Below are 22,862 nucleotides of genomic sequence, written 5' to 3'. Positions count from 1 at the left end.
GCTAATATTCAGATAGGTAAATGTATGTGGCACCACTTGGCCTGGGGAGCCAAAAGTAGCTCCTGTTAGCAGTTGGTGTCAAGCTCTTCTAGGTCCAGTCCAGGAGCAAAATAGCTCACAGCAGTTTTGAGCCCTGGACAAGTGTGTTTTTCCAAGAGGTTGACTAGCCAGACATAAAGTCAATCAGGCACTCGATTCACCTCATGCGCACAGCACGCCATTTCTTACTCTCCAGGAGTCAGTGGCTAGTGGCAAGTGCACATTTTTGTTGTTGTTGAGAATTAAACTTTTTTAGCATTTCTGGGCCCAACATCTGGCCGCAACCAACATAACATGCAGCATATGGTCGTGTTTCACCTTCGGACCCCCCTCCACCTCAATGCCAAACATTAGCCAAGGGGATAAGGTCCTTTCCACACCATCTACCTCTTTTATCCAAGACAAGACCTCGTTCCAGTAGGTTTGTACCACCCGACACTTCCACCACATATGTACATAATCCCCTTTTTCGGCATGACATTTCTAGCCGGTCTCGTCGTGCGATTCTGTTCCCCTCGCGTTCCACATGACTTCTGCTGCTCCGGCTCTTCAGGATGCAGCAAAGCTCTCCGGTAAGCCGGCTTTCGGTCGCGCCACCCACCAGAGACGGCCTTGAGGCTTACATGTGCATGCCAGCCACCTGAAACGGTCTCCTGCAAGCTTCCCGCTGCGCGCACTCTGCACCTCAGGATACGGACCTTCTAAGGGCTGCCAGCTGGAATCTGCCCTGCAATGGTCCCGGAGTCCTCTCCTTCCTCCAGCTTCTGTTTGGGCTGCCAACTTGAACTTCGGGCTTTCTGCTTCTGACCTCCTCTGATCTTCACTAGCAGAGTCAGTTCCTTCTCCATGGCCTGCACCTGAGGGGGCTTTTTAAGCCTCTCTCGCTCAGGTGTGGGTCATCTACACTAATGAACTGACCAATCATGCAACAGTGTGCCTCTTCAACCTTCTTCCTCATCCCAATAATTAGGGAATTCTGGGACTTGAAGTCCCTAAAGTAAAAATGTGGTTTTATTCTTTTTTTTTTTTTTACTTTTGAACCCCAATTTCTTCCTTCTAACATTCTTTAAAGGAACTTTATAAAGTCATTAACCCTGATTGTACAGAAAAAGGCAATTCTTTTACACTGTTGTTATTCCCGACTTTCCTTTCACTGCCTCCTTGGCTGTAAGGGAGGTTCTTAACTTCACAGGTTTCCTAAACTTTTGAAGGATCGTGATTTCTTTCCAAGTCCAGGAATTCATGAGTGTTAGGGAGAATTCTCTGTAAGGCTAATTTCCCAAACCGAGTGAGTCCCCCAGCAGCTTTGCTGGAATTTTGGGGTTTATTTTTTTCTCTCCTGCTAAGTGTGAGATTATTTTACTCCCACTCTTAGACATGATTTGAGGTGTTCCTTTATCTTTCCATGTGTTTTATGGGCTATGGGGTCTTTTACTCCATAGGGTCACATGTGTTTTTTTGATGTGGGTTACAACCCAGGGGTGTCGTAGCGACCCCCCAACATAGACTCCATACCCAGGGACTGTCTACTGTCTCCCAGGGCATGTAAAGTGACCATTGGCTTTACTAGTACCAAATTATGAACAGAAACCAGTACAAACCATCATATTGTGGACGTACTGGTTGGGGCAATTTGATTGCCCCGGAGTCTGTTGTTCGAGGGGGCACGTCTCCGTCCCCCCTGATCGAGTTTTGGCTGGTGGCAGTGGATACTACTTTTTATATTCGACCGCGAATATGTCTCTATGGGATTTTCCCATTGTTCGAGGCTAACAACTTTAATTATTTAATTCTTATAGCCTCGAACATACCTCCGGTTTATTTAATTAATATTAATTCACTGGTTGGTATTTTTTGCCAGAACTCGATTCTAAAATGGCGTTTGTGTTCTCTTCTGTGAATCCAACCCAAGTCGAGCCCTTTGTTCCACTTTTTGGTGGGCCTCTCCACAGAAGCCTCCAAAAGGGATGCCACTCTGTCTGGGTACCACAGGGGGTGGCTCACCACTTAGCATGTTTGATTGACATCTAGTCTGAGTGAATGGGGGTTTGCTGCATAAAAGCAGGGCTTTCGGGACTGGAACTTCAGAAGTCGCCACAGGACCTTGGAATCCGAGGATGGAGAAGCTGAGCCGACCTGCAACGACGACACCACTGGTGGAGCCCTGCTGAACCGTCGCCCCACTTTTCCCAAGACTCTTTGGGCATAACCCCACTGTGTGAACCTGGACCCCTTCTGCTTGCTCTTCCAAGAGTGGGCCTTGCAATTGACTTCCTGGCTCTCCAGTAGAACTCTGCCTATCCTGCCTTACTGTGGTTCTTTTAAAAGAATTGAAACTTGTGTGCTTCCTTAACCTCCCTCCCTTTCTTTATAACTTATTAGAGTGCCATGTTATGTTAAGCGCTCACCTCTGTCTGAAAATAAGTGGTGTTTCTCACTAAGACTTGTCTAATAAGTGAATAGGGTTGTGTATATATAGGATAGTGACTGTGTGCTGAATTTACTTACCTCGTTTTTGCTAGTGTAAATCCCAAGTGTGTCTTTAAATAAATAATGATATACTTTTACACCAAAGCTCTGGTCAGTGTTTGTTTGTACTACTGTGTCTCTGTACCTATTGTGTATACTCTGCAAACTGCCTAACTGTTCTTGAGGGAAGTCTGACTGCTCAGCCACAGCTACCAAGTGAATCTGTGTGGTACAGACTGCTACCAAGTGGGTTTACTGCCAAACACCTGTAGTCTTACATCTTTTGCAGTGGTTCCTAAGGGAACTGCACAGGTTTCTGCCTAACAATGAGTGGGTTCACCCTTATTTATATGGATATCTCGTGGGCCAACCTGATGTTACAACAAGCCATTACATACTTTGGCATGACTGAATCATCCTTGATAGAGGATGATGAATACCATGTCTCATCCCACGTATTGCTCTCTCTCCCCCGGGCCCTTTCTCCTCCCAGGTGATCCTCCAGCAGAACACCACCCCCAAGGTCAGGATCAGGAAGCGTCTGCCTGGGAGGAGACTTTAGGTGGGGAATCGGGCAGTTCACACTCCAAGAAGAGAAGGTTCCACAACACTCCAGTGGGGTTAGCAGAATGATTTCCTTCTCCTAGCTTGTTCCTTTTTCTTTATTAACCTCCTCCAGGCTAACTTAATTCTAATTTCAACAGTTCTTGTAGTTCCCGACAAGGGCTTCTATTACTCTCTAGTTACTTTATTTTTTTGTCCCGGCTGGGACGATGAAGAGATTCCCTGTGTCCTCCTAGACTTCCCAGTACTACTCTTGTGGAACTGGCCAGGGAATTGCCTCACAACGTTTAGTACTTTCTCTTCTTCTACATCACGATTCAGTCTCAATCTTTCCTGTCCCCCTCCCAGAGTTATTTTTTTAAATGTGTTTTATTATTTTTAACAGATACATAAACACAACGTAACACAACATAACCATCTGCATAATCAAGACATCTCCTAATTGCTTGTCATACACACCCATACCCTCCCTCCCTACCCACCCCCACATATTGTTTGCGCACCACTCTCCCAAAAATTAGGAGTCCCATACCTTCTGTTGGGGTCAATCCGCCTCTGCCTGTATTGTAACTGCTTCAATGAACAAGGAATGTAACAAGGCTTCCCAATCCACAATGCCCACTGTAGTTTCCCCTTGGTCCTGCCCCACCGCCCCTTTCCATGCCTCTGTCTCCACTTTTCCCCACCTAAGCAGATCCCACCACCATTCCTCTATTCTTGGGCCAATTGGGTGATTTCCATGCCATAGCGATCCTCCTTTTGGCCAGGATACATGTTTGGTAACATGTTTTTGGGGTGGGGGAAATAGCCCAACAGGCATTCCCCCAGAGATCGGACATCCAGTCCCACTCCCGCTTTATGTAATCTATTTGCTACCTCCCTCAGTATAACCCCACTACTGGGCATGCCCAGAACATATATAGCATCCCTGTATCTATCACAATGCTCCTGGGACATCTCTGCGCTGCTGCTCCCGGAAACCTCAAGATCCGCTGAGGTGTCGTGTACGTATGCGTCACTAGCAGTTGTATGAGCTTTAATCACTCATTTCGTGACACTGCCTTGTGGTATCCTAGTATCCTCGCCCACTGTGAAGGTTTCTCCTAAATCTACTTCCTATTTACCCTTTATCTCCCGGGGAAGACAGGCCCATTAGATAATAGGAGATCATATATACGCAATATAGTATGTCCTCCCTCGGTTATATCATACAGGACATCTACTATTGAATGTTTCTCCATTAATTCACTATATGTTGGCGTGTGATCTCCTTCGTAATAGCATTGGCCTGTGTGTATGCCCGTCTGCCTCGCCAACTGTGAAAAGGGCATGAAAACAGTGTCTTGCAACAAGTCTCCCAAGGTGGTCACACTGCAGGCTTTGCAGTACCGGTGTATGTTTCTCCTCGCTTGAGTCGAGGATGACATTATCAAGACTAAAGGCATCTGTGCCGATACTGGGGTCTGGTAGCCCTATCATTGCAAGGGCCCATACTTTCACCCCTAGGGACACCAGGTGTGGCCGTCGGCTCCCACGAGGCTTCCTGAACCACAATAATTCCTTTAGCTAATTAGGCAGCTCAGTAGATTGCAACATCAATGTGTCTGGGGTGGGGCCTTCCACGAGCCAATCTACTACAAATTGCAACTGCCCCACTATATAATCTAGTTCGAAATGTGGGATCCTGATGCCATTCTGCATACGGCCGATATATGGCTGATAATGCTATTCTATTTCTCCCATTTTGTCACAAAAAGTTCCTGCAGATACCCTCCAGAGTTCTAAAAAAGGGTCTAGATATGTAAAACGGGACATTCACAAAGAAATGTCATAGACTTGGTAGTACCACCATCTTTAGCAGGACCGCCCTTCTCATCATTGAGAGAGGTAGTTTAGTCCAGAATTTCATAGAGCCAATAATCACCTCCAGGGCTTGCAACGTCTTATGCACGTGTTCCTCTGCTGGGTCGTAATACACAAAACCCCCCAGATACCTGAACATATGCGCTTTCCACTGCAGGGCCTGCACTGGCAGCGCACTATGGTCTATTTTGCGCAGTCCCGCTATTGGGAATAATGCTGATTTGTCCATACTAATCGTAATCTCAGACAATTCTGAAATAAGATCCATGGCTTCTAGTAACAACTCCAAATTGTCCTCATGGTTCTATACGTATAATAATGTCTCATCAGCATATAGAGATATCAAATTTCGAGGGGATTGTGTCCTCCGACGTATTCCACATCTCTGACAGTAATGTCCACAGCTGTGCTGCTTCGGGACATTTTTCGGCGTCCGTGTCCTGCGTCAATGACGTCGATATGCTGTCCCTCGAGGGCCTCTGTCGAGAGCCGACGTCACCGGATGTTAAATGTAGGACGCACGACGCCTGTAGCCTCAGTTCTGTTTTTTCCGCGAACGTGTTCGCTTCGGAATCTCGGCGCGCCTCGGTTCTTCTCCTTTGAATCGGGTCTTCTAACTTGGTATTGAGAATGTCTTAGTCTTCTTCTACCCCAAAGTCGGGCTTCAAGACCATTCCTCTGCCTCTTCTAGGCATTCGTGGAAGCGCCGTCACCGGTTGCCTTCTCCGTCCTCGTCGGAGGACTCCGCCAGATGGCGGGTAGCTTGTCCCACCATGGCATGGCACCGACTGTGTCCCACCAAGCATTCCGCTCCGGCGGAATGGGACGCATTCCGCAAGGAGATGATGGCGATTTTCGAATCGCAGGGCACTGTTCCGTTTGCGCCTTCGAGAGAAGCCGGCAAGGAACGAGCTAGAGCCACCATTTGCACGCCTTTGGGCTTGGGCGGTCAGCGCGATCATCGGGAGCCGTCGAGGTCCCGATCGGACAAGGTTGATCGCCATAGCCGTGCCAGGTCCAGGTCCCGGTCCTCGACGCCGTCGAGACCGTCGGAGCCTGTGAGGCCTTCTAAGAAGGCATCGACGCCGTTGGTGCCATGTCCGTCGAGGGACTCTCCCAAAGCTCCGGCTCCGAGGAAGTCGTCGACGTCACCGGCGCCAAGGCCGTCGAAGGACACGCTCTGGGCTCCGGCCTCGAAGCCGTTGTCGAAGTCGTCAGCGCCTCGGTCGATGTCGAAGCCAATTCCATTGGCTCGGTCAACGCCTTTTGAGGAGGATTTACCGGAGCTGCCCCAGAGGGCCGTGGAAACTCCAAGGAAGGCCCTCCTCAGTAAGTCAGTGAGGCCTGTCTTTGAGCCTTTTTCTGTACCCTCATCCAGAGTGAATTTATTCCAGCCTTTGGATTACATTTCAGAGATGGAAGAAGGGTCAGATGAGGACGGGGTGGTACCTCCTGAGGTTCCTGATGACCTGTTGTGTGGTCACAGCCAGATGGAAGACCTGCGTCAGTCCTTACATGACGCCAGTGGTCTGGACACCTCTCCGGAGGTTGAGTTTGGCAGGCCTGATCCTGGTACACATGCTGAGTCATCTTACAGGCGTCTCATGTCGAGGGTGACTGAGTACTTGTGGTGGTCTGCTCCACCTGTGGATTTTCTGCAGGATGACCTGACAGATATATTGGATCAGGGTCCACCCACTGACCCGGTGCTGCTATTTTATATGGCCTTACAAGAAGGGTTGCGGCGGCTTGCACTGCTCCGGAGAGTCTCCGGCAGTGAATAAGTCGCTACCAAAAAAATACCATCCAGCCAGTGGCGACCCCTGCTACTTGTATACGCACCCCACTCCGGAGAGTTTGGTCGTGCAGGCGGCTACAGCCCCAGCGAAGCAGGCTGCAACGCTACCATCCCTCCGGATAGGGACAACCAGCGCTTTGATGGTTGGGCGAAGAAAGTATTTTCATCTGGGGGTATGGCTTTAAAGGCAGCCAACTCCGTTTGTGCCTTGGCAAGATTCACTCACACTCTGTGGAATTGTGTATATTTGGCGGCTGAACATATTCCCGAAGGGGAGGAACGGGATGGTTTTCTAGCCCTCGTTCAAGATGGCAAGGATGCCATGTGTGAATCCGTTCAGTCGGGTCTGGACGTGGCAGACTGTGTCAGCGGGTCCATGGCGGCGAGCACCGTGATGTGCAGGTTTGCGTGGTTGCGGAAGTCGGGGTTTGCTCCTGATGTACAGTCCCGGCTTCTCAACATGCCCTTTGATGGTGTCCATCTTTTTGGCAGCAAGGCTGACGAGAGCCTTGAGAGGTTGCAGACCTCCAAAGCTGCAGCAAAGTCCTTGAGCGCTGCAGTACGGCCACCTCCGCCTTTTAGTACTAGGGGACAGCAATGGAGGGGAGGTTCCTTTTGATACTACTCTTCCTTTGGTAGATTGAGAGGAGCTGCCAGTCAAAGGGGCGAACGTAGGAGTACCAGAGGTGGAAAACGAGGTACTCAAGGTGTCAAAGCCGCTCGGGCGGTTGCCTCCTTGCCCTCAGGCACTGCTGCAGCCACTTTCGCTCATTCATGAGGCCATGGCCCATGGTTCGCCGGTTGGGGGGAAGTCTGAAGCAGCATCTTGTAGAATGGGGTGCCATTACTTCAGATGTGTGGGTTCTGGAGATCGTATGCCACGGCTACTGTCTTCCTTTTCGGCAGAGGCCTCACGACAATCCACTGGTGAAGCTCTCTTTGAAGCGTCCTGATCCGCTCCTTGCGCAGGAAATCCTATCCCTGCTGTAGAAAGGCACCATAGAACTGGTGCCTGTAGCGGAGAGGAACAAGGGATAGTATTCCCCACATTTTTTTGATCCCGAAAAAAGATGGGGGCATTGAGAACCATCATGGAGTTGCGTGGTTTGAACAAACTCCTCAGGAAGGACAAGTTCAAGATGGTTACTCTTTCTCAAGACCTCCAGGCCCTTCAACTTCAGGATTGGTTGGTGTCTCTCGACCTCAACGATGCTTACGTTCATGTGCCGATTCATCCCAAGCACAGGAAGTACCTGAGGTTCGCGGTTGGCGACTCGCATTTTCAGTTTCGGGTCCTTCCGTTCGGATTGACCTCCGCCCCGAGGGTCTTCACAAAGCTAATGGTGGTGGTGGCAGCGTATCTCAGGAAAAGGGGGATTCACATCTACCCCTACTTGGACAAGCCCTGGATCATCTGTCCATCACCTGCCACTCCCTTCACAAACTGGGCTTCTCCCTCAACTTAAAGAAGTTTCATTTGACACCTACTCACCGGCTCCAGTACATCGGAGCAGCGCTCGACACATCCGTGGGCAGTGCTTGCCTCCCCAGGTGAGGGCTCATCACATTCTGCAGATGGTGGATAAGTTTCACCGTGCCCAGAGTCCCCCGGCGTTCGAATTCTTGAAGTTGCTCGGCCTCATGGCATCCTGTATTCTACTGGTGCCAGAGGTTAGGCTGCGGATTAGACCTCTGCAGTGGGCTCTCAAGATGCAGTGGTCGCAGTCCTCCGCCAGGATGTCAGATCCCGTTCAGGTGCCGCCCTCGGTCGCCCATGATCTTCTGTTGTGGGCCGTCGAAGGTAATCTGATGAGGGGTGCACCATTTTGGCTACACTGGCTGGAGTTGAAGATTGTGACGGATGCATCCCTCATCGGATGGGGAGCTCTGAGGTCGTTGGTCTCGTCGGAGTCCAGACTCCATATCAATCTCTTAGAGCTGCGGGCTGTCAGGCTAGCCCTGGAGGCTTTTCTGCCGTCTGTGTGGGGGAAGAATGTCCTGATTATGACGGACAATACAGTGACGATGCACTACCTCAACAAAAGGGGGGGGCAGGGTCACTCCCACTGTGCAGAGAGGCGATGCAGCTCCGGTTCTGGGCCATCCAGCAGGACATTTCAATCTCGGCAGTTCATCTGGCCGGAGACGAAAACACGGCAGCGGACACTCTGAGCAGGCAGAGCACGGTCTCTCACGAATGGGAGCTGGCTCAGAAAGTTCTTTTGGAGATCTTCGCCCTTTGGGGGACCCCACAAGTGGATCTCTTTGCCACCAGTGTCAACCGGAAGTGCGAAAGATTCTGCTCTCAGGAATTTCCTCCAAGAGGAGCCTTAGGGGACGCGTTCGTAGTGGAGTGGTCCTTCCGACTGCTGTATGAGTTTTCTCCTGTCCCCGTCAATCCGCAAGTGTTGCGGAGGTTACGTAGGTTTGGTTCCCGAATGATCCTCATTGCTCCGGCATGGGCCAGGAGAGCGTGGTACCCGGACCTTCTAGACATGTCCATCTGCCCTCCACGCCGTCTTCCTTACCGAGACGATCTGCTCTCACGGGAGGCGGGTCGGGTTGTCCATCCCGAGGTCAAGTCCCTCAGCCTTCATGCTTGGTATCTGCAAGGTTCAGGTATAAGGATTGGGACCTCCCCGAAGACATTGTGGAAGTGTTGCTTTCAGCCAGGAGGCCCGCAACAAAATCCCTGTACCGTTGCCGTTGGAGAAAGTTCTGCGACTGGTGCAGGGTTCAGAATGTGGATCCTTTTCAATCTTCAATTCCTGTGGTTCTGTCTTTTTTGCCTTCATTAGCCCACAAGGGCCTGCAAGTGGGTACCATTAAGGGTTACCTGGTGGCGCTGTCATATTTAAGCGCTCGTCTGAGAGAGTGTTCTTATTTTAAGATTCTTTAAATTTCTCAGTTTCTAAAAGGGCTAACTAATGTGTTTCCACAGTCACCTTTCCTGGTGCCGGGATTGGATTTGAATTTAGTTGGTGAATGGGAGCTCCGTTTGAGCCCTTACATTCTTGTCCATTGAGACTGTTGTCCTTTAAGACTGTATTTTTAGTTGCGGTTACTTCCGCTCGCAGAGTGAGTGAGTTGCAGGCGCTTTCCGCCAAGCCAGCTTTCACAGTGTTCTATAAGGACTCCTTAGGGTTCGTCCTTCTTTTCTTCCGAAGGTTGTGTCGGAATTTCATTTGAGCCAGAAGGTAATTCTTCCGGTGTTTTGTTTTATCCTCTTCCGCATCCTGGTAAGGAAGAGGAGAAGCTCAATATGTTGGATCCTAGGAGAGCTTTGAGTTTCTATCTCCCACAGATGTCGCGGGTCACAGTGGACGATCCGCTCTGTTGGATACGCTGGAAGGCGTTTAGGTCAAGCTGTTTCTAAGCAGACCTTGTTCAGATGGATCATTTTGACGATCTCTGAATGTTACCGTTTGGCGGGTAAGGACCCTCCGGTAGGCTTACAGGCTCATTCTACTAGGGGTGTGGCTGCCTCCACTGCTCTACAGAGGGGTGTTCCCATTCGTAATATCTGTGAAGCAGCCACATGGGCCTCTGTCCATACTTTTGTGAAACACTATTCCCTGGATGCCATCCATGGGCAGGATTTGGCCTTTGGCAATGCGGTCCTCTATTCAGCAATTTGATTGGACATTCTAAATTCTAAATTATTTTTCCACCTTTATACGTTGGTACTGCTTTGAGAGTCTGTCAGAGATGTGGAATATGTCGGAGGACACAATCCCCTCGAAGAACAAGTTACTTTCTTACCTGGTAACGTTCTTTCGATGGGATGTTCCTCCGACGTATTCCACATCGAACCCTCCCAGCCTGCCCCTCTACAGAATTCTTATGCGATTGCAGCTTACGTTTCCGCAAGGCTTTCTGTATTCATACTAGCAGAAGATTGGTGCCACACGTTCTGGGAAAAAACTACAACTGAGGCTACGGGCGTCATGCGTCCTACATATAACATATCCGGTGAAGTTGGCTCTCAACGGAGGCCCTCGAGGGACAGCGTATCGACGTCATCGACACAGGACACCTACGCCGAAAAGGTTTCCGAAGTGGCACAGCTGTGGACATTACTGTTAGAGATGTGGAATACATCGGAGGAACATCCCATCGAAAGAACGTTACCAGGTAAGAAAGTAACTTGTTCGTCTGGTCCCATCTATTACAATTCCTGCCTCCATGTATTCCCTTCTGAGGTACTGGGCAGTTGGTTCCATGGCCAGAACATAGAGCAGTGGTGACAGCGGGCAGCCCTACCTCGTTCCTTTTCCCAGATCCCATGCTTCAGAAATATATCTGCCCAATTTAACCCCTGCCATCTGTCTGGTGCATACCAGCTGCACCCATTTGATATATTTCTGCCCAAACCCAAATCTAAGCAGAGTTGCATAGAGCAAGTCCCATCTCACCTAATAAAACACTTTCACTGCGTCCAATGTGGCTATTGTACATGGAGTGTCCCAGGACGCTGTCCTATCCATCACGTTATGTAATCTAAAGTTCCAGGACAAGCTCCGACCTGAAACATAGCCTCTCTGGTCCGGCTGTATTCGCTTGTGTATCACCCTTTTCATTCTGCTTGCTAAAATGGACATAAGTATCTTATTTTTTGATGCTTGTTAATCTGCTTAGAATCACATGCTGTGCATATGGTCCGACATCCAGTGGTAACCGCAGAGTATTGCATCTTGTCTTTCGTGGACCGAAAGGGGACGTCGGCATAGGCGTGTCAGTAACACTATCCCTATCGTGACATGTAGTGTACCCAAAATCCCTCACGCACCAAGGTCCCTCAGATTGTTTTTTCCTCCCAGATAGCGGAGCTCTTACATAAGAGACATTGTTTATCTTTATACCGACTTTGTCGGTTATTCCCTTATAAGTCACTTCAACAGCTATTAAGAACTTTGATGAAGACTGCGGGAAGTTTCTACGGCGGTGGATTTCGGCGCCTAAGATCCGACGCTGAGGCATCCACGTGGCCGCCTACACAGTAGGGAGAGTGGGGTCGGGGTGGCCATATCTTTCGTGATGTCTTTCCTCTTTCCCCCTCTTTGCCCTCTAGGTCTGGTCATCTTTGTTTATAACTTTCTCTATGGAAAGGACTCCATTTAGGTTCTGCCATAAGTGTAGGGTCAGATACTCGTGGAAAGACGAGCACAGAACGTGTAATTCTGGTCTCCCCTTAGATCACAACGAGAAGTGGTGTACAGCTTGCTAGCTCCTTCGGCCTAAGACCCTTAAGGAGCACCGTGTAAAGCGGTGGGCCGCGTACGGTATGTCGCGGGCTGAACCCTCTTCCCCCACTGCCACACCCGCCGAAAGTGACTGGGGCACCTCCGATGACCAAACATCTATATCGGATGTCATAGACCTTGAGGCAGACACTTTTAGATCCGCCACGCCCATCCCCGACCCTTCAAGGCCTGACGCAAGTCTCGCTTCAGAGACAACACCTGGCGACAGGGGCATACAAAAACCATAAAACGCTAAGCACACAACCCCACCACCGATTTCGACGGTTCCATTGAAAAAGGTGAACGCGCCAACAGGGCTGTTGAAATGTTTTGCAGATTCCTCTGATCGGGTAGATCAGCAGCCTTCACCGCATCCGCAGCAGCGTCTTGCGACTGGGCTCTCTTAAAACAAGGGCGCCACCCGTAAATCTGGTTTACACGTCGAAGTGTAGTCATTCGACACTCAGACGGTCCCTAAAGGTCCTGTAGACCCAAAACCTACTACTAGGCCTCCAGGCGGAAAATCTACCGCTAGGCCCTCTAACGCCGCGGCAGGCGGTAAATCTTCTGATAAGCCTTCGAACCCATAAACTCACGCCGATTCGGCAGGGATTGAAGACAGTATCGCAAGAATTACTTCAGCAGTTGGGCTGGTACCTACACCGTCAAAACGCATGGGGCAGGCCACGGACAAGTCTAAAGACACGCCATGGTGCCCCGATACTCGCGAAACCTACGAGGACAGTCAGGAGCCTCTGTCCAACACCCTTGGAGACCAATTTCGACGCCAAAGGGCGGAAGACAACGTTTTTCCACCTTTAGGCCCTTCTGGTTCCTTTAAGTGGACAAGGGAGACATTTGAAGAGTGCATGGATCGTCTTGAAAGGATTGTCTCGCTTTCTGAGCATCCTTCCCCTAAGAGATCTCGTGAGGACCCTCTTTTAAGATCAGCTTTACGATTCCAAGAAAATCTTGACTCTCAGCCCTTGGTTTCTGTCCACCATGAAGATGTGGTCCAGATGGACATTTACCAGGACATCTACAGCGAAGAAGACCCTTCCTGCAGGACTACACTGCAGACCAGGCGGATGCCATAGACAACTGGGATGGCAGAAAACCTAGCAAGTCGAACAGAGCCATGGACGCTCCCCACGCAAGATCAGGACACTGATGTTCTATGCCTGGATTCGCCTCCATCCACCCCGGCTCGCAAGGCCTCGTCTGTAATCGACCAAATGGCCTTCAATGCAATCTTAAGGAAGGCAGCAGATCACTTTCAGATCACTACTCAGGAGGCAGTACCCGAACAAGACTTTGTGGAGGACATTCTCAGGCCAAGCCATTCCCCTCCTAAATTTGGTTAAGAGAAGATTGGCCCCCTCCCTAATCACGCCAGCTCAGACCTGGGCAGTGAACCCCTTGCTATGGGGGGACTCACCTCCGGATAAGGAATCCAAGAGGTTGACTGTAGACCTTCTATTTAGTCTGGGATTCTCCATCAACGAAAAATAAATACAGCCTAGTCCCCAGTCAGGTAAAACAATTTCTGGGGGCTCTAATCCGAACAAAGGACTGTCTCATCTTCCCCTCCAACGAGGGGGTTCAGAACATGCTTTTTCACATCCCTCAATATGTAGCCAGTCGAGAGGTGACTGAACGCAAAGCATATGTTTGCTAGGTATGATGGTGTCATGCATATACTTCGTTCCCCACTCGCGGCTGCGCATGCGTCCCATGCAAGAGTGGCTCAACAGCCAGTGGTGTCAGGCCAGCGGACAATGGGAAGATCTGGTAGCTGTCTCACCAGCCCTTGTTCTCTCTCTCTGCAGTAGTGGTCAAGGGGAAAACCTCTTGAAGGGGAAAACCTTCACCACCCCAGCAGTGGAAGCCGCTCTCACGACAGACGCATCTCTCACGGGTGGGGGGGTAAATCACCTGCTCCAACAGACAGCTCGTGGAGTGTAGTCCCCACAAGTAGCATCCAATCATATAAATCTACTGGAGCTATTAGCGGTGTTCACAGCACTGAAAGCCTTTCAAACACAGCTACAGGGAAAGACAGTCCTAGTCCTGACAGACATCACCACAGCCATGTATTACCTGAACAAACAAGGGGCACACATACTCTACAGGGCTATTCAAGCTGTCCCAAAACATTTGGATATGGGCTCCCAAACACAAGATGTTTCTGTTGTCCCAACACGTTCCAGGGGAACTCAATATTTTGGCAGACGTGCTCAGCAGATTTCCCACTGGCCATAGAATACGAATGGCGTCTGCACGAAGACATTGTGGCCAACGTCTTCGCAGAATGGGGCTTCCCAGAGATCGACCTGTTCGCAACTCAGGAGAACGCCCAATGGCAAGACTACACCGCCAGGTACCCCCAGAACCGCTCCAAGGGGAACGGTCTCTGGATAACATGGTCAGGGAAATTTGTTTACGCTTTCCCCTCCCCCCCCGACTGCCCTACTCAACAAGATGGTGCACAAGATGCAGCAGGAACCAGTCACCATGATATTGGTAGCCCCCATGTGGGCCCGCCAAAACCCCGTTTGGCTCATCTAATGGAAATGTCCCTCTCCCCACCAGTAAAACTACCCTGTCCGTACAACATGTCTCAAGACAGGGGGGGAGACCCTACACCCATACCCTCAAACTCTGAACTTATAAGCCTGGCTTCTGAGGTCATAGAGTTTGGACACCTTCTGCTCCCTCAGAGATGCATGGACATTCTCAGGGAAGCTAGGAAACCTAACACCCGCTATTGCTATTCCATCTAATGGAAACGGTTTGTCATCTGGTGTAATACCAAGGCCGTCAATCCCATCGATTGCTCACCCACACACATTGTGCTGTACCTAACCCATTTGTTGGACACAGGGTTGGTCTTCAATTCCCTAAAAGTTCATCTTGCTGCATTCTCAGCCTACACCACGTCACAACAGAAGGTGTTGTGGTGGAAAATACCGGTGATTAAAGCTTTTATGGAAGGGGGTTAAGAGGATTCATCCTCCCATTTCTCACCCAGTTCCTGGATGGGATCTAAACGTGGTTTTAACCAGACTCATGGGACCTCCCGTCCGAACCAGGCGTCTTCCCAGTCGGCAAACCTCCCCATCATGTGTTGTATGTCTTCGAGGGTGACAGGCACTTCTGGCCATCCCTTTCTTCCTGGCTCAGTTCTGGGAGCTCAGTCCCATCGAACATGTCCCCTAGGTGATTGCTCGGTATCGGGGGTCCTTCCTGGTACAATCGTTGATAAAATTCCTGAAACGCATCATGAAGCCCATTCTGAGTGTGGCATTAGTTCCCTTGCACTGTGTTTATCAAATGTATGGGGCCCTGTTGTGTTTCTCTCTTATATGACCATGCCAACAACTGGCCAGGTTTATCTCCCTCTATATGCTGCTTCTCCGTGTATTTAGCAAAACTGTGCTTGCCCAGTCTCTCCCAACATTCCATGCATTTCTGTTTTAGTTCCTCAGTCTTTGCGTTTTTATCTGGGTTTTGCTCTCGGGATTGCTCGAATTTCCTCAGATGTACTTCGGCAGTGGTAATTCCCTATTGATACTTGCTTGGACACTGTGGGACCCTGCCATAGCGATCCCTCTGACCACCACCTTCAACTCCTCCCAGAAGGTTCCAGGCCAAGGTACAATACCCAGATTATGCAAGACGTATTCTGTGATACTGTCCCTAATACTATCTCGAAATGGGGGATACCTTAGCGATTCGCTCCTGGGGGGGCATTGCAGGCTAAGCGAGGCATGATATAACAAGACCCTACCTTGATACTGTGCGTGTCTAATGTGGTGTGCCAGTTCTTTGCCCACAAAGAAATAATCTATTCTCGTATATTCAGCGTGTGGTGCTGAGAAATGTGAGTAGTGTCTGGTGTTTGGGTGGAGAACTCTCCAGATATCGTCCAATGCGGACAAATCTAGGAGCGTTCGTAGCTTCTTGGCAGGGGGCGCTAATTTAATGTATTTCGTATCTGACTTATCCAGGACTGGATTTAGTGTACAATTAAAGTCCCCTCCCCTATCAAATTACTATCTCTATACAGGCCTAGCCAGCTATATAGAGTCTGAATAAACTTGCTGGTGCCATTATTGGGGGCATACTTGTTGACTAGGCATGGATCTACTTGTTCAAGGAGACCTTGCACCATTCTGCCCTCATTGTCTGTTTTGATGTGGGTAGCCTTGAAGGGTACCGAGGGTGCTCGCTATCCAGATCAGGACCCCGCGCGCCTAGGCGGAGTACGGGGAACCAAATAATTGGCCCTTCCATTTACTTGCTAACAATGCCTGCTTTTCAATTGTAAGGTGTGTTTCTTGCAACATGGCAATGTCAACTTAACATCTCTTAAAGTATGAGTATACCGTATTCCTTTTTACATAAGCGTTCAAGCCCCTTACATTACAGGTAAGAATGTTTACAGTTCCCACCATTGACATTTGTCTCCTTTCTTTCGACCGACTGTCTCTGGCGCTGCAGCCGGCTTCAACCTCCGCTCTAGCGATGTTTCGGCTCAGAATGCCGTGCTACTACGTTCATCCAACATACATGCAGGCAAGCTTACCTTCCCTCGAACTACCCCAACTTCCCCAACTATATACAACTGCCAAGCTTGGTTGCCCTTGCTCAGGCATGTCTGCTTCCCGCCTTCACCCCCGGCCATCCTGCCGGTGACTAGTTCACAGCGGATGGGCCACAAAACAAGTGCTTAAAAAAAAATAGAACTTAGTGGGTTTGGCAGGCGCAGCCAGGGGCATGGCCACCTCTTCATTGTTGTATATAGCATTGCCCATTAATGCACCCTGCCTAAAGAGGAATCAATTGCAAACACCGAGGATTAATCCCACAGAAAAGCCCATCCCTTATGAATAAGCTCTTTGGCCTCAAAATATTTGCTTAGTCGTGTTTCAGCTGGGACTCCAAGCAGTGCAGTACATACAGTCCCAAGAACCTTAATCCTGATTGGCCGCTGGCTGGGTAGGGCTTCCTTTGTGGCTTCTCTGGTTGTCGTCGCCTTCCTTTTCATAGGGGCCTGTCCTCTCCCTGTGCCTCCTCCGGAAGTTCAAAGAACCAAGTCTTGTTTTTGTATATTATCTTGATTTGTGCCGGGTAGGTCAGCATGTATTTCAATCCATCCACACGGAGCCCATCCTTCGCTGCTGAAAACTGTGCTCTATTCTTCTGTACTTGGAACGTGTAATTTGGCTAAACCGCCAGGTCCGCCGAGGCTCTCTTTTTAGTTCTGCCCCTTGTCTGGAATAAGCCAATATTTTCTCCCTGTCGCTGTAGTTCAGGACTTTAAAGATGATCGGCCTGGTGGGCACCCCGGGGGAGAAAGAGGGGGTTGCCTAGTTAGCGCCCTGTGTGCCCTCTCAATTGTAAAAACCTGTGTAAGGTTCCCTGATCCAATTTCCTGGAGCAGCATGTTCTCTATATACGTTGTCGGGTCTGCTCCTTCAGGCAGCCCTACTATGCGAATATTATTTCTCCCGGCCCGCCATTCTGCCTCCTCCACTCTGTGTTCCAGCAGACTAACCTTATGTTGTACCACATGTACATCCGTATGCGTGGCACGCAGCTCGCCAGTGTTTCCCTTTACCTGTGCTTCCAGCGTAGTAGTAAGCTCTGGCAAACTCTGCACATCCTGGCGCAACAGCCCCATGTCAGTTTGCACCACTGCAATCTGCGTCCCCAATGTGGCCTTCAGGTCCTCTATGGCTAGCATTACTTGGTTGTGCAGCTCCATGCCCCCCCCACTTTCTCCTGCGTTGGTTCCATGTTCTCTCTGGGCGCCTGCTGTTTGGTCTTGGCAAAGTCGTCCAATATAGGCTTGCTAGCTTTAGCCGTCTTGGGAGACATTCGAACAGTCTATTTCCTTCTCCGGTGGTCACTGATTACTTCCTGCTTGATTAGCGACACCTGCCAAAGCTCTTGACCATATACTGCTTTAGTGTCACAGCTCCAGCAATATTCTAGTGGACCTGGTCTTAGCTGTCTCTTTAGGCGAGCTCGTTGTGAGCAGTTCCTCCCCCGGGGGCCACCGCAGGCCGTCGGGAACCTAAGGCTTCCCCGTATTCAGTGCTTTGTACTTTTGGACAGCTTACCCCTCGCATCCTTACTGAAGTGTCACTCAGGTCTTTGCCAGATATGATATAGTAGTGTTGGTGTGGAAGGTAATATATTGATTTTGGTGGCTGACATGATTCTATAGTCCTTTCCTGAACATACAAACTGGGGCCTTCTCTTGCACTGTTCCTCTCAGTGAAAGTTGCACTTTCCACTCTTCCTGCATCTACTGCCTTCAGGCAGTTTATAGTTCCTTATCCGGTGCTCTCCAGGCCCAACCCAGCAGGGGCCGTGCTCACAGTGCTACCTCTTGGGCCAGGTGTATGCAGTCACTCCACCTGTAAATGATCACAGCGGGCCTTCGAGTAGCGTTTGGTTTAGCTCTCTTGGGCGCTACTGTTTCATTGCAGCAGGGACCATTTAGGTAATTTTACCCCTCAGTCTGGGTTTGTGTCTACGCCCTCTTCACAGCACTCCCATGCTGTTGCTAAGTGTTCCTCCTCCAGGGAGCTACCAGCCCCGGCAGCCTGGGCGTTCACTTACCTTCACCAAATGGCCCAGGTTCAGTTGTCCACCTCTCTGTGCCGCTCCTCCTGCCTATATCCGAAATCGGGATTTGATGCGGCTGTTTACTTCGGGAACCTTGCAACTCTTTCTTGCCTCTGAAGGTTAGGCGAGCCACATGCAGAGCGTGCCCTGTTGGTCTTGTGAACCGGCTCACAGCATGCTGTCCATTCCCGTTTCCAGCTGGGCACCGACGTTTTCAGGAGACTTGCGCCACGCCAGCCATGTTCTGGCTATGGGGACCGCTCTTTTTCAGCATTCTGCTGCTGTCACTCCGCTTCTTCACCGTACCTCAGAGCGGATCAGGTGCCTGGAGTCCCTCGTTCTCTATGCCTAGCCTCCGTGTCCGCTCCAGCAGACACTTCTTTCTTCCGCCACCCCTGCTTCCTGCTCTTCCACGGGCTGTCCGGAGCAATCCAATCTTACTTCTTCTTTACGGCCCTTTGCCCTTTGTGCACGCCATTTTGATTCCTGATACCGTTGGCAGATCTTTCGTGTGGCGCTGCTGGGCTCTCCAACAATCCTGCCTCCGCACTTTTTCTCCCAGGTAGGCACTTCCAAGAGGTTCTCCCACGTCCACAGTCCTTTGCAGGCTATTTGTGCTTCTCTAAGCTTGCTAATTTACTGGCTCATGTTGGATCTAGCGGGAGCCAACGTTGAAGCTGACCCACACCATCGGCTGCAAGCCACGCCCCCAACAGATGTATTCTTATTCCTTTTACATTCTCTCAGGGAATGGTTCATCGGTTTCGACAGGGGCCACGGGATTACCTTAACCTTCTCTTCGTAGGCCTGCTTGTCTTCGCGGCCAGGTACTGTAAGCAGTCTTGGCGCACATTCCAGACTGGACGTTCCACCCGTTGCAGGTCTCCTCACCACAACAGTTTCTCATACTCCCCATACATTTGCCTACAGAGCTCTGTGGTAGGCCAGAGTAGACAGTTATCGGTCCACCCTCGACAGGACATGCCACCACCTCTTGGTTTCTCCACATCAAGGGTTCCGGCTCTCAGCAGACTCGCAAGACGGTTATCCGGGCGTCCCGCTGCTCGCCATTGCTACTCTGAGCTGCCTCGTTGCAGTCTCCCGAAGCCCAATTCCAGTCTTGCAGGCTTTTCAACAGCATCCTCGCTCGCTGGGTTCTTCTTCCAAATTCATAACATAACAAAGTCCTTCTTTACTACTCAGTTTAAATAGCGGGGACAACCCCAGCGTAACATCAGTTTGACAACAGCTGGTCAAGCACTCTTTCTACTTGACGGCAGTGTGCTCGCGATCTCCTTCGTCCCTGTCCTCGTCACGTTGAGGTTGTCTGACAGGTTACAACAACACATGGTTTCACACTGCACCATAGGTAGAGAAGGTGCGAGTGTTAGTAACCTGTGGGCTCGGGAGTTAAAGGGGCCATGCCCCGGACTCGCATCCTTTTCCCCCGGCGGGGAGTCCCCCTCCCCGCCCCCATGAGTTCCTCCCACATGTTACCACCCCAAGGTGGACTATGTTAGCTGCTGCACCTCCCTAGCTTCATGGAAAGGGGCTCCATCTGAAGGATCGTCACACCTACTTATAACTCCCTGGGTGCATCCCCATGATATGGCACTCCACCAATATCTGAACTTGAATGTCTGTCTCTCACCATCTTCAATGTTATTTTCTTGTAATAATGTAGCAATGTGATTTGCACAGGGATATGTGAAACTGTAAATTTACTTGTGCCTCAACATAGTTGCTGCACTGCCATTTGGTGCATTATAAAACCTCAAAATTAAGTGTCTCATGTGGATGCACTAATGCTTCGCATTTTTCCGTTTCCTCCCTAAACTGTCTATTTTTGAGAATTATTATTATTTGTTTTATTAGATTTTATTGATTTTTTTGTGCTACAGTATATATTAAAATGACATGGACAATGCTAAAGAAAGAATACTTTAGCACAGCCCTTACTGCATACTGTTACAGTATATTGTGAGATAAAATGAAGTAGTCCATATTGAAAATTATACAACAGAAGAACCTTTTGCAGGATATGCCATGAGCGGCCGTACGGCTTGTCGCTGCCAGATCCTGGATGGCAAAATCCCTTACCCATTTTCCTCCCTCCACCCCCACACCTACTCCTCCCATCAGGATGCGCCACAGATTAATGTGGACTCTAGTCCAAGCGCAGTTTGTCATGTTGGTCTGTTTTGCCTATCTGCAGGCTAAGCTGCACAGTTTAGGGAGATCTCTTACTGTAAATCTTTCTCGTCTGGCCATGGTATCAAACATTTGTTAAGCTTTTCAAGTTCTGTTAGGTATTGGATCACCTTGTCTGGTGAGCATGCTACATTTCCATCGGATCGTCAGGTAGACTCTTGCTGCTAGCAGTAGGTTTCTGGGCATCTGCGACAGCACTGTGTAGTCCTCACCCCCTTCCGTTTCCACCCCAAACAATAATAGCATTGGGGATAGGTTTCTGTGTGTCCCATCAATGGCCAGTATCCAGCCCAGGACTTCTTTCCAGTAGGTTTGGACCTTTCGACGGCTCCACCACTGGTGCCATTAATCACAAACCTCGGGGCACCCTAGAAAATAAATGTTTAGCATTTTCATAACAAGTACCCGATGCAGGAATCATCTGAACTGTAGACATGCACATTAATAGGGTTGTGTGGTTCCAGAATAGATTTTCTACCCTGAAGGTTGTAGTAAAGGTAATGGTAGACTTGGTGTCTTGAAACAAACAAAAACATACAATATTTTGTTGTTGAAGCAATTATTAATTTGCCTCTTTGCTAGTTAATTGTGAAATGTATGTCTACGTGCTTCTGGCAGTCGAGATACTTATTTTGGAGACCATGGCCCTCATTACGAGACTGCCGGTAACCGCAGACTCGCTTTACCGTTTCCGCCGCCTGATATCCCAGTAATACCGGGATATTACGGGCAGCGGAGGAATGGTAAGTTCCCATTCCCGATGAGTCCCACCGGACTCCGTGGGAATGGGAACCCTGAAGCACCACCACTGTTAGTAACGGTGCTGGTGCTTCAGTGAAAAATGGAAACGTCCGGAAAGACCGTATTTAAAATCCCGAATGGGAGATTTGGCTGAATTTCGGCTGTTTGAAAATTCCGAACAGCCGAAAAGTTCTACTAAATCCCCCATTCGGTGGTCGGGGCTGTGGGGGTGTCCCTTGCATCCTTGTACCCTTGTTCACTATAATGTGAGTGGGGGTTGCGGGGTGTCCCCCGCAGCTATTCCCGTAAAAGGAAATTACCCTGCAGCGCCGGTTTTCCGATCCCGGAAGTGAAAGGGAGCAGGCGTTGCAGAGACACAGCAAGTCAGCGGCACACAGCGGAAGCGTGCCGTCGGTTGGCAAGTAGGGTTGTGGGGGCAAGGGCAAAGTCTGAAACGCTCAGGGGAGAGAAGTTATTTTTAGAAAAGTAATTTTCAGTCTTTTCTCCCGTCGAACTTTTCAGCCACAGTCTTCCAACCCAAATCCGAGAAGAATCTGCTGATAGGGGCCAGAACAACTGGCAGGTCAGGCCTGCCGGTAGTTCAAAGCCCCTACCGGCAGACTTGTAGTTGCCGGTCCAGAACACGTGCCGGTAACCGTTGTTACTGGCACTTTATTTCCGGACTGGCAAACTTATAATGAGGACCCATGTCTGAGTGGCGAGAAAAGTAGATGATCTGGGGCAATATTCTCGAATTGTATTAGAAACTGTAAAAAGGTGCTTATTAGCATGGCATTGACTTGAGATCAAGTTAAAGTGTTCATTATTTGGAAGTCATAGACAGCTCCTACTTATCGAGCATTTCAAGGTTAGTTGCCTTTAGGCTAATCTACAGGGATCAAACTTCATATTGGATGAGCAGAAGCTAAAAGCAGCTCTTGGTAATCCAGCATTAACCTGTGACCAGGAGCTACCACTGGCAAACGAGGAGCTAGTACACAGTGCTCTACAAGTCTAAGCTCCACATAAGATGCAAACAATTATTTATGATCTCTTATTCTGTAAATGTGGTGTAGATGTGTCCTATCGTTTATTTATCAGTGGTCACAAATACACAGAGTTAAATTCATGTAGGTATGTGTGTCTGGCATCAGTGGGCCTGGGGAGCCAAAGGTAGCTCTGTGAAGCTAATCAGACTTTTTTGGCTATACGTAGGACCTAGAAAGCTCCCAGTACCCTCCATTTTGAATCCTGATCTATCATTTGAGCCCTATGTATGACAAATCCTGGAATCT

The 22,862-nt window shown here is 49.6% G+C and overlaps 1 protein-coding gene across 2 annotated transcripts in view; it reads left to right on the top strand.

Annotated features, from left to right (window-relative positions):
- Positions 1 to 22,862, top strand: part of UBXN4 (UBX domain protein 4) — a 1,027,720-nt gene that overhangs the window by 211,198 nt on the left and 793,660 nt on the right. The window lies entirely within an intron of this gene.

Source organism: Ambystoma mexicanum, chromosome 9, assembly GCF_040938575.1.
Source record: "Ambystoma mexicanum isolate Mex_15411 chromosome 9, UKY_AmexF1_1, whole genome shotgun sequence".
NCBI classification, from domain to species: Eukaryota; Metazoa; Chordata; class Amphibia; order Caudata; family Ambystomatidae; genus Ambystoma; species Ambystoma mexicanum.
Note: the sequence above shows the minus strand (reverse complement) of the source record. Positions and strands in the feature narration are given on the sequence as shown.